At 50.6% G+C, this 11,813-nt stretch overlaps 1 protein-coding gene across 3 annotated transcripts in view; it reads right to left on the reverse strand.

Moving 5' to 3' along the window:
• LOC100912167 (uncharacterized) overlaps positions 1 to 4,642 on the reverse strand; it is a 21,522-nt gene extending 16,880 nt beyond the window's left edge. Inside the window, exons 1-5 of one of the 3 annotated variants that reach the window (XM_063270195.1) lie at positions 4,033 to 4,642; positions 3,763 to 3,838; positions 3,576 to 3,657; positions 3,056 to 3,244; positions 1 to 2,890 (exon numbers count right to left, since the gene is read on the reverse strand). The exon at positions 1 to 2,890 is cut by the window's left edge and continues 16,880 nt beyond it. The gene's annotated coding sequence lies outside the window, so the exon portion shown is untranslated. The remainder of the gene's footprint in view (positions 2,891 to 3,055; positions 3,245 to 3,575; positions 3,658 to 3,762; positions 3,839 to 4,032) is intronic. The other 2 variants (XM_063270196.1, XM_063270194.1) reach the window with 2 other exon arrangements.
• Between the last annotated feature and the right edge of the window lie 7,171 nt (positions 4,643 to 11,813).

Genomic DNA, 11,813 nt, shown 5'->3' on the forward strand with positions numbered 1-11,813 from the left:
ACGCGTCCTTGGAGCGCGGGGGTCGAGGCCTGTGGGAACCCGGGGGCACCCAGGCTGTCTCTGACTCCACCGAGAGTCCAGCAAACCAGACCTAGCTCTAGACGTCTCAGCAGGGAGTCTGGGGCCTGCCCGCAGTCGCCTGGGGCCATAAGCGGACCTCACTCGGGCTGCTGGCTGCCCCGAGCTTCTGGGGGGCTAAATCAGTCTCCAACAATGCACTCTGAAATGAGGGGCGCTGTCAGGAGAACCTAGCCCGACCTTAATCAGAAGTGACGGCAGAGTGGACCGCAGGCGCTGGCAGGCCAGGTCGGCTGGAGCCCAAAGACCCTTGTCCTTGTCGGCCGCGGCTTGTAGGGTTGGCTCCCGGCGCTCAGGGGCGGGATGGCTGGGTTAGAGAGCTCCTTGCGTCGCCGACCAGTCCCCACCGACCACACTTGCTGAATAGAGCTCGGGTGGGGCACATGGAGTGGTCTGGGCAACTCTGGGCACCGCCGCCTGTATACAGAGCCTTGATGGTGGCCTTGGGAGTAGAGGCGCTTCACTCCACATAGACTGGAGAGAAGACTCCCTGAGACAGCGCGCGCGGTGCGGCTCTGAGCATGCTTCCTGGTGCTCTGTGCCAGCCTGAGGAGGCCTTGAAGTCACCAGCATGGGCAGAAGATTACCCGGAGATTCCCTGGCCTGTGTTAGGAGTATTCATATTCTCGACTACCAGATTGGAAGGGTCTGGCCTGGCCCTCCAGGCCGCCAAGCCACCGCCGGGGTCGCCTATCTTCCAGGCAAAAACCAACCAACACCCATGATTCCCTATTTCCCAAACTGGGAAACAAGGAGCAGGGGTTAGGAGAAAGGTGGAGGGGGGCGGGAGGGGACAGGGTCGAACCCGTTGGTTTTTTACTTTAAAATTATATATATTTTATGTCACAATCACTTTTCGTTAAGACCACAAGCATCCAATTTGGCTTGGCGTAATAAAATCAGCCGGAGCTCCCTTAAACGGAGCCATTGCAGAGAATTAAGTTGTGAAATCTAATCTATTATATCCATAAAGGAGAATGCTTTCATTGTAAATTCAGGTTATAAAGAAACTATACCTGGGCCGCCAGCCTCCCTTTCGGATTTGCTACTTGAAGGCTTATCAAATTACTTCAAAATGTTGGGCTCCCCTCTCTATCTCATGGCAACCAAAATTAAATGTGGCAACATTTCTTTAATACCCAAGGTCGGAAACAACTGGTTCAACAATGGGATATAATTTTTAAGACACCTCCATTCACGTCGGGAAGCATTCTACTCCCCCCCCCTCCCCCCCCCCACACACACCTTAATTCAAGTTTTTAAAAACTTGAAATGAACGAAGACTCTGTAAGTTCTCTCCTGTTCCGGCGGAGGGCTCTCCGGTGCAATCCCGGGTGGATCGCACGTGGACCGCACACACTCGTGGCTTGAACCCACAACAGCAGCGCGCCACACACCTGCAGGACAGGCGCCTAGGAGCCTGGCTTCTGCGCCCCAGTCCCAGGCGCCCCGCTGATTCCAGGAATGGCTGGACCAGACAAAGGAGTCGCCAACGAGGGGTTAAGCTGCCCCTCACCCTTCTCAGAACACATCCTTCCAGGCGGTTGGAGCAAGGGAAACGCAGCACCCTAACATTTCTTTGGTTTTACAAACGGTTGGGGGTATTTGCCGACCTTTCTGGGAGGGGGTTGGGCCTAGGTCGGTCTCTCCCCTTCTGACACCTTCTTCCATTTCTGAAAATTAATTAACTCCGGGATTGGGCTGGGACGTCCTGGGCTGGACATAAGTGGGGGGTCACCAAGGACTCTCCGTCCTCGATCTCAAGGAGGGGTGTCTGGGGACGTCGAGGAGATCGATAAGTTTCTAGATTCCCAGGGAACTGGCGGACGTGGCTTTTGTCAGGCCTGCGAAAAAGATTTATGAGGCGCCGGCGGAGTGTTGGGCCGGCTTCGCCCAGGCGGCCAGCGCACCCCGTCTAATCTTTGATTTCCATCTAATTATTTTTTTTCCTGCCTTCAACCCAGTGTCCGGAGAGGCGAACAAAGGGATGAGGATGGGGGATGGGGAGGCAGGCATCGGCGGTTGGGGGATCCCCACATAAGGTTGGAGCCCCTAAAAAGCTCAAAGGCTCGTGCTCCCGTGAACGTTCCGGGAGGCTGAGGGAGGTGACCGGACAGGAGCTGAGGCCACGGGAGACCCACAGCAGGGCCTGGGTGGGCGATGCAGTCCTCCGGTGCTGTTCAGAGCCCGAGCCCAGCGGGGTTTCTAGGGAAAGGTCCGCGGAAAGGCCCCAGAGTGGTTCAAGAAGGGGTGGGGGCAGCTCTCCCCTAAATGCAATTAATCCGGGAGTTGGGGGGGGGCACGTCAGCCCTTGGCAGAGGCAGAAGATGGAGGTAGGATTTCTTTTATCCCCACCCCTACTCCGGTTCAGAAAAAAATATCTGCCCAAGCGGGTGAAAGAAGGGCGCAACTTGAATTTTTCATGTTAGCGAGAAAGAGAAAAAAAAAATCCAAAATGGAAAATGATTTTATTGGTCACTACCCATAAGTCAAGTAAACACAAGGATAATTAGAGAGTGGGGAATTCGGGGGCCATAAATCCGCGGCGCCTTCTCCACCGGCGTCGGAAGCTTTATGGCTTGTTGAGTTTTATTTTGAGAGAAACGAAATACAGAGTTTTGGTGGAAGCGGGACTACCCACCAAGCGCCGCGCGGGCAGACAGACGCGCGCAGCGAATTCGCCCGGGACTCTGGCCACAATTAAGGATCGCTTTGTCCTAGAAAGAGGGGCCTTCCCCCCGCCGGGACCTTCTCTCCATCGTGGGATCCGTGCTCTACCCGACTCGGAAAGTCACATTCTTCCTCACCCAAACTACGACGGAGATAGACACTTGGTGTGCGTGGGGGTCCCGAAGTTTTTAAACGAGAGATTCATTCCACTCGCAGCTTCCAAACGTCCACCCGGCGCTGTACGCTTGGAAACCTTTTGTTCTAACTTAAGGGGTGGGAAGGATGGAACAAAAGAAAAACAACCCACCTTACTTTGCAATCTTCCGCAAAGAGACTTGGGAGTACTTTTCATTCCACAGGGGTTTCTACCCCACCAGCCAGAGGCTCGTTTCCTCTTCTGAAACGATCTTCTCACAAAGCCACACTCAGCCGACACCGTGTAACATCTCACTATCGGGTAAGCCAGTGGGGACACTTCTGGCTCAGCTGCAGCAAACTTGGGAGAAAAGAATGTGAATTCTTCAAGAACTCCGAAATAAAAGCGCCCCTTTCCCGGCAACTCGCGCCAAGATTCCCCTTTGTTTTAAACACACATATAAAACCCTTGTCCTTCCTAGGAACGGGGGGCGGGGAGAACTACGGGTCCACATTCAGAAGCACTCTCCCCCTAAAAAATATTCTCGGAGGAGCTCTTTTGTTTGAAGTGGGTATGGGGGAGGGGACGGGGCCCGCTCCAGTTCAACTATCAGGCTCTTCTGATGCTGAAAAATAACAAACCACCACCAACAAAAAAACCACAACTCAGTCCGCTGAGGGTATCTCCTAACCCCGCAAATCTGGAGTTCCCGGATCCCGGAGGGATTCGTTCCTGGACACCCGGAGAGCAGCAGGAGCCAAGCCCGGGTTTCCCTAAAGTAAACATACCGGTTCAGAAAACAGGAATTCTAGGTTTTCAGGTTAGGGGATAACTGCAGGAACCACTAGGAAACAGAGCCATCCTGTTGTGGTACCCACCGCGTCCGGGGTAAATTTCGTGGGCCTTAGAATAAAGCGACGCGCATTTCCACGGGGACTGGCTCCAAGCCGGATCCTGCGGGTGGTGGAGAGCCCAGTAGGGATTCCAGGACACAGCGCAGGGGCTACCCCGAGTTCGGCTGCCGTCCCAGGACCCCTCAGAAAGGGACACGTTTGCTGCGAAAATCTCCTACACACCAGCTGGGTTTTTATTCATTCTCTCCCCAGAGTGCGCTCTGGGCGCGCGGGAAACAAGGAAAACGCACGTACCTGGCGGCGCTCTGAGGGCAGCCTCGCCGGCCTTCCGTAGGCAAGGGAGCGCCCCAGAAGCTACTCCCTACCCGATTAGTCGCCCCAAGGCCTGACTCTCCCTCCCTCCCCGGCCACGGACTCCGCCGAACTAATTCTCCAGGAGGCAGAAGCGGGATGTGCGGCCCGCCTTTCTGGGAGTGGGATTCGTTTTCTAGCGCTGAGGCCCGCGCCAACTCCCAGGCCACCGTCGGCGCGCAGGGTTTCCGTAGTCCTTAGGATCAGCAGAGTGGTGCGGCCTGGACTCTGGGCTGCGGCTCGCGCAGCAGCTTCATGCTTCCGCGTGCCCTTCTGCATCCAGGCTCCGGCGTGTCCACGTTCCCAACCGCGAAAAGGGGACGAACTCTGAGCCCTCCGGGGAGAGAAGGCTGCAGCCGCAGTCCAAGAAGGAGCCCCAGGGCGGGAGGGGTGCAGGGCGGAAGGGCGGGAGAGCTACCAGCGCCCCACGGCCGCGGCCCTCGTGGGGGTGGGGAGGGCGCCAGGCCCCACCCACGCTCCACCAGGGCAGCGTCCCCGCCCGTCCAGCGCTCCCGCCTAGCCCCGCCCCATCACCTCCCTTAGCGGCCGCTCCCTTTGTCTGGGCAGCCGGTGCAAACCAATGGCATCGCGTGGGCGGTGCTCAGGTTGGCCAATAGGTGATTCAGGGGGTGTCGCCGAAGAGGAGGTTCTACCCCAGAGAAGATACTGTAAACTCCAATGCTTCAGGATTCGGGCTGTGAGACTGAGAGTGTCTGCAGCTTCGAGCTGGCTCTGCCGTGGAATTCCAAATTTTGGATCCCTTCCCACTATCTGAAAAGATGCCCCCATATCCGGAAGGAAATGTAAGGGAATCACTTCGGGGCTCTGGGGAGCGGGAAGGTGGCTTAGACAAAGTCAGTCCGGAAGCCCCGGGGGATTTGATTTAGAACAGCCCCTTGCACCCTAGACACGTCGTCGTGCCTTGCACTTTGAAAGTCAGGGCGTTCAGCATCCCCGGAAGTCAGGAAGGTGCTCTAAGATTAAGTGGTAATAACGTGGCGTTCTGACTTACAGAGTTTAGGGATAGAGGTCCATAGGCCCTTTCTGGGAGGACTACAGGATTTGGGGGGGGCGCACTGTCCCAGTCTCACCTTAGTGGGCATCGAGTCATTTGCCTTCTGAGTGGAGAAATATCGAGTGATGAAGAAGATTCAGACCAAAGTGGACCACGGCCAGAGCTATGTTGCTGGCTTGGCCCAGACAGACGGGGAAGGATACAACTCAAGTGTGCCCCAAACCATGCAGGGCAGCAAGTGCAGGAAAACAAACAGAGCCAAGCCACACTTGCTGGAGCCAGCAGGTGTCTCCTCTTGAGTTCACCGCCTTGTCCTGGTATAGGAGCTGGAGGTGTTTCCTAACCTTTCCCCCTTTTCTGTATCTTGGCTCCAAGTGAAACCACAAACTAAGAAGAAAAGGAAAAAGCCACCTGACGTGGGGGCTGTGATCTGGTGCCACCGATGGTAAAACGAAGTACATTACATCCCGGGATTTGCAGGGCTCCACCTGAGGGCTATCAATCCCAGCATCTCCCACGCGGTTGTCACAGAAGCCAACATCTAATTCCTTGTTGCTGAAGGCAGTACTCTGCCACCTCTCAGAAGTCCAGGGATCCTGAGATGGCCTGTAGCTAACTGAAAGGCAGGCTGTAGCACTCAGGATCTTGGACTTGTCCAGCTATAGTTGCAAACCACAGACTCGATCAATATGGCCTTGAAGTTCAGCTCCCAGGGATTAAGCACCCCAGGGTGGACACAAACTGCTTTTTGAGACCAAGAGGGATTAAATCAAGATAGTGGTCAAGATAACCCCAAATAGCCTCCCTTCCCACCCTCAAGCCCTAGAAATGATAGAAAAGTTTTAAAATCCATTACAACTAGAGAACAAGAACAGTGCTTTGGAGGTGGAGGGTGGGGTGGGGTGGGGGGGTGAGGGGAGAGCACTGCTCTTGTAAGAGGGAGCCTTGGAGCACTGAAGGAAAACTGCTAGCCAGTAGGAGGGCTCCAAGGAGAGCTTCTCAGAGGAAACTGTGGAATTCTGGGATAGCTGTCAGGGTGATGGGTGGGAGGTCTGTGGAGACATTCTCTTCCTGACCTGTGCTCAGCTGCAGTGGACTGAAACTAAGCAGAGACCACTGGAGAGTAACATGTGGAGAAGGAGTTCTGTCCCGAGAGCCCCTATAGATGCTCTCAGCATCACGAAAGGCCCAATGCATAGAGACTGCCTACTTGCAGATAGACCTTACAGTTAGCACAAGTTAGAACCACTGATCCTGGCTGCAGAGTTGGCTCAGTGAGTTGGGGCACTTGTTTGCACTCACAGAGGACCTCGGTTCGAGTCTCAGTAGCTACATTGTGATTCACAGCTGTCTGTAACTTCAGTCCCAGGAGAATCTGGTGTCCTCTTCTGACCTCTGCAGAAGTTAAAGGACCCTGAACATACTTCTCATGAGGAATCTTGGGTTTTGTTTGTGCTGTCGATCCCCAGAGCCTGTGTGTTCGGGCAATTAAACTTAGTTAATTTAGCTTAAATTTATCTTAAGTTCAATATCTTAGCCTAGTTCTTGATTTCACACCCACTTCTTAACTACAAGGGTAAGGAGACCTTTGGCAATAGGGCTTCCTCTGGCACAGGGGATTGTTACCAGATGCAAAGTGGATAAAGTTTGAAATGTACTAGCATGAGGTCAGCCTCGTTATATTGAGTGCCAGGGAGCCGGGATGAGGAGATAGTCTAATGGAAGAATAAATGGGGTGGACCAGGTCTCAGGAGGAGAGAGCATCCCAGAGCATACCTCAGTCCCTCAGGCCTTTGAGGTCAAATTTGCCAATGTAAGCCATTTCTGAGGCTCTCTAAGCAGCATCGTTGTGACAGCTGATTGGGATGGCTGTCCTGACTAATACAGAGTGGACACTGGGCAGAAGGAACCTTAGGGTACGTGGTTTCAACTTAGAGGTTAGGTTGTGGATGGCAGGGAAACTGAGGAGATAGAAATAGTGACATTTTCCCTTGTTACCCTGAAGCAGACTGGGGGAAGCTGAGGAGGTGGGAGAGGGCCATGCTGTTAGCCTGTTACCTGCCCTCTGCAGAAAGCGAGACCCAGTGTAACCAAAGGCAGTTTGGAACTGTGGCGTCACAGGTTGGAAGGGCTATTGTTTAAACCTCTAAACATGTAGAAAAAGTGGTCGGTATTGTTCTGAGGACAATGATGAAGACAACTTGGTCCAGTAAAAGGACCTAGGCTTGGTTGGGCAAGATGACTGGCTCCACAGGTAAAAGGGCCTATTGGTAAGCGTCTATTGATGACCTGAGTTTGATCCTGGGAGCCACATAGAGGAGAGAACCGATTCCCACAAACTGTCCTTTGGTCTCCACATGGATGCCATGGCACTTGTGTGTGTACAAGTGCACGCACACACACACACACACACACACACACACACACACACACACACACACACGACTTAGGCCTGTAATAGCCCCAGAATACCAATCACATTGCAGGGATGGAAGGGTAGCAGCTAACTGAATGTGTCCCCAGCCAGTTGGAGAGACTGTGTACTTGAGTGAAGCCAAACTTCAGGCAGAATCATGTCTCTGAAGATAGAACAGTCCCCCCCCCTTTTAAAATGTGTTTGAGGATGTGGGTACTTACAGATATCTGGAGGCCAGAAGAAAGACTACTAAGTGTCTACCGTTCCATTCAAGGCTGTACTTCTCATGGATACTCTGGCTGGGCTACATTTTCTGGTTTCCTTGTAAAACTGGACACAATGTGGCAGATACAATGTGTATCTGTTTCAGGCACACACAAGCCTCTCCAGTGCTCCCGTCTCACACTAGAGTACAGACAGCCACTCCAAGATGTCCTGGGGATGATGGCAAGGCAGCCATCATCAGTCCTGTGACTCCTCGACTGTGTGGAGTGCCAGCCACGAAGTCTGACTACTTGCTTTGGGGAGTCCCAAAGAACAAACTGTTGCTAATGTGACATTCAAGTCCATGACTACTGGATGTAGGGGTTTAGTCTGAACTAACCCAAGAAAGAGTGAGTCTTCAAAGCCCATAGAATATTGTAAAACAGCACTAGTAACATTTTCAGAGAGAAAAATTGTAACCAGAATGTGGCCAAGAAGAGTGGCACCCAAGAGCCTGAGGCCATAGGGTCATGAGTTCAAGGCCAGCCTGGACTACTCAGAGAATGCCAGGCAAGCCTGGGCTATGTGGTGAGACTATATGAAGTTGAACAGTCGTCAAGCTGCAGGGTTTGGATGGAACACCATCATAGAATGTTCAGCATATGTGAGACCCTGCCCCAGACTCAAAAAGATAAAATAATAAAATAATCAGGGGAATAGAGTGTTCTGGTGGTATTTTGCTTTCTTCTTTACAGTTTTATGCATTATTCAGAAATTTACAGGAATACATTATTTATGTATTCAGGAAAACCCAAAATTATGTTTACATGAAAAAAATAAAAATAACCTTAAAAAGATACTTTCCAAAAGTCAGCTACATGTCCTGAGAAAGAAAATATTTCCCCACTGAAATTTAAAAAAAAAATGCTCTTAGCAAGCCAAAGAAGAGGATGAGCTGGGCATGGGTCATCGGGGAGGGAGGCGAGTCAAGCTGAGGAGTTTTCTAGAACACATGGTGAAGGACATCATCCCCCACCCCAAAAAGGGGTGATGTTAAAGCTAAGTAGCATGGGAAACGGTCCATTTAAATGAGATTCCAGGGAACAGAAAGAAGGAGAGGGAATAGTTACAGAAATAATAAAACTGTCCAGGGCCGTTGGAGACCCTGTGAAAACATCTCAGAAGAGAGATGCAGGTTCCCAGTGGGAAAACACACTACCTCCAGAAAAAAAAACAAGGAGCTGACATCTAATGTTGGAACTTGAGATTCAAAGACGGCGAGGGCAACTTCACTGTCCAGAGGGAAAATTAGCTGAGCCTAAAGTTTCATGCCTGGTCTGACAGGCATTCAGTGGTGGTGGGGAAACAAACACCATTTTTGGTTGTGCCAAGAGAATTTATTTCCAATTGATAATTGTTAGATGCCGTACGGCAGCTAAATAAATAAATAATAAATTTTGAGAGGTAGGCAAGAAGGGATACGGGGGGATGAGTCCGCTTCATCAGGGACTATATTGGAAAATGCTCTTGGTGGCATGGGAGAAGGATGCCAGTGTCCTCAGGATGGGCAGCCCTGGGACAGAAGGGTTTGAACTGTGACCTCAGTGCTGGGGAGATGAGGATCCTCGGGCCTAGTGAATAGCAAGCTGACCTTCAGGTTCATTGTAAACAAACAGGATGATGCACACCCTTAATCCAAGCACCTGAGAGGCAGAGGCTGGGTCTCTGTGAGCTACAGGCCAGCTTGGTGACCACAAGTTCTAGAACAGCTGCATAATACAGAGAGCCTGTTTCAGAAGAGTAAGAGACCAAGTGTGCGTGTATGTGTGTGTGTTTGTGTGTGTATATGTGTTTGCGCGTGCATGCGCACGAGAGAGAGAGTGAGAGAGAGAGAGAGAGAGAGAGAGAGAGAGAGAGAGAGAAAGAGACCATGAGATGCAGATAAAACATTTACTGTTGCAAGCCTAGCAAAGTGAGGTCATCCCTGGAACTCACATAAAGGTAGAAGAGAACTGATTGCCAAGAGTGCCACTAACCTCCACACGCACTATCCCTAGTAATAAACAAATACAATTAAAAATGAGTAGTGAAAGCTTAAAAGTATTTAAGGTAGAGAAAGATTGAAAAAGATGCCTGGTGTCAAACTCTGGTAGTCATATGTCTCTGCCTGTATGAAAGCACACAAACACACACAATATACACACATGAACACACAACACACACATGAACACACAACACACACATGAACACACACAACACACATACACATGAACACTCACACAACACACACAAGAACGCACACACATGAATACACATGAACACACATGAACACACCATACATGGACACACACACGCAGAGCTACTAGGATTGGATGGTGTGGCACTGAGTGTTTGTCTACCGTGTACCCTCTGAGTTCCATCCTCAGCACCACGAAAGTGATCAATCAGTTTAGAAAAAAATTAACCAGGAGATGAATAGAATTTGATATAAATCTTCTAAATAAATGGAGCAGAAACTTGACATATTTAATAGAAACAGGAAACAGAAGACAAGCTGGGTCACAGGGACAACAAATACCATGTCAAATACAACCCAAAGCCAATCGGGTGTGGTAGAGCGTGCCTGCAATCCCAGGAATCAGGAGGTGGAAGCAGGAAGATCAGAGTTCAAGGCCAGCATGAAACTCTTAATTTCGTAAACCAAAACAGGGTCAGGGGAGTTTTCAGTGGGTTAAGGCACTTGCCTCCCTTGCCTGACAACATGAGTTCAATACTCGGAATCCACACAGTGGGAATTGAAAACTGATTCTTGCAAGTTGCCCTCTGACCGTCACATACCCACCTTCGGATGTGTGTGTGTGTGTGTGTGTGTGTGTGTGTGTGTGTGTGTGTGTGTGTCTGCATGAATGCATGCACATTAGCTCACATACACACAAACACATAAGAAAAAAGAAAAACGTAAAAATTCAATAACAGCTAATTATGAATGAAGAAGCAGGAGTTGGGGGGAGCTCAGGGGTTAAGGACGCCCCTTGCTCTTTCATAGGACTGAGTTCAGTTCCCAGCACCTATGCGGTAGTTCACAAACTTCTGCAGCTCCAGTTCCAGGAAATCCAGATCACTTCCGGTCTCCACAGGCACCAGGCATGCCTGTGGATATTCGTGTAGGCAGCAGCACATAAAGTGAATAAATCTTAAAAGAAAAGAGGAGGTATTGCTAAGAGTTTCAAATCTCAAAGCGTGTGCAGAGCCCAGAGGAGAGAGTTAAAATGTAACACTTCAGGTAGGTTTAGGAAACAGGAAAAGCAGAAAGGGACAAATCAAGCTTTAACTGAAAAAAGCCGGTAAAAAGCCCCAGAGAAGCCCCACCGTGGTGTTTTCAGAGATTTTTGTTATCTGTCTTCACAGAGGGTCTAGGACACAAATTTCATTTTTTAAATTGTGTGTGTGTGTGTGTCTGTGTGGAGGTATGTACATTGGATCATAGGTGTGTGACACCCCTCTCAGCTGTATCTCTTACTCTTAGAACTTAAAAACCATGTAAGTCTTAAGCCAGGGGTAGTGGCACACGTCTTTAATCCCAGCGCTGGGGAGGCAGAGGCAGATCACTGAGAATTCAAGGGCAGCCTCATCTATATAGTGAGTTCTAGGATAGCCAGAGTTGTGTAGTGAGACCCTGTCTTGAGAAAATAACAACAAAAACAAAAATCGTAAGTCTGAGGCTGTGTCTGTAGCTCACTGGGAGAGGGCACTTGCCGAGCATGTACAAAGCCCTGGGTTCAATTCCCAGAACTGGAAAACAACCAATCAAAACTCTCTAAAACTCTGTGAGTCTGCCCTGTAGCTTTGATCTCCTTTTCCTTTTCTAGTGTACACAGGGTGGGTGTGCGGATGTGCATAGTGACTGTATGTGCAGGCACGTATTGCACAGGGGTGCATATCTCTTGGCCTTTAAAAAAAAATCACTTTTTTTCTGCCCCCAACTTAAGAGATGACTTTATTCTCTCAGGTTTTGTTGTGGTGGTGGTGGTGGTGGTGGTTGTGGTTGTTGTTTTTATGGTGGTGGTGGTGGTGATAGTGGTTGTTGTG

This window comes from Rattus norvegicus, chromosome 10 (genome assembly GCF_036323735.1).
Source record: "Rattus norvegicus strain BN/NHsdMcwi chromosome 10, GRCr8, whole genome shotgun sequence".
In the NCBI taxonomy this organism is placed as follows: Eukaryota; Metazoa; Chordata; class Mammalia; order Rodentia; family Muridae; genus Rattus; species Rattus norvegicus.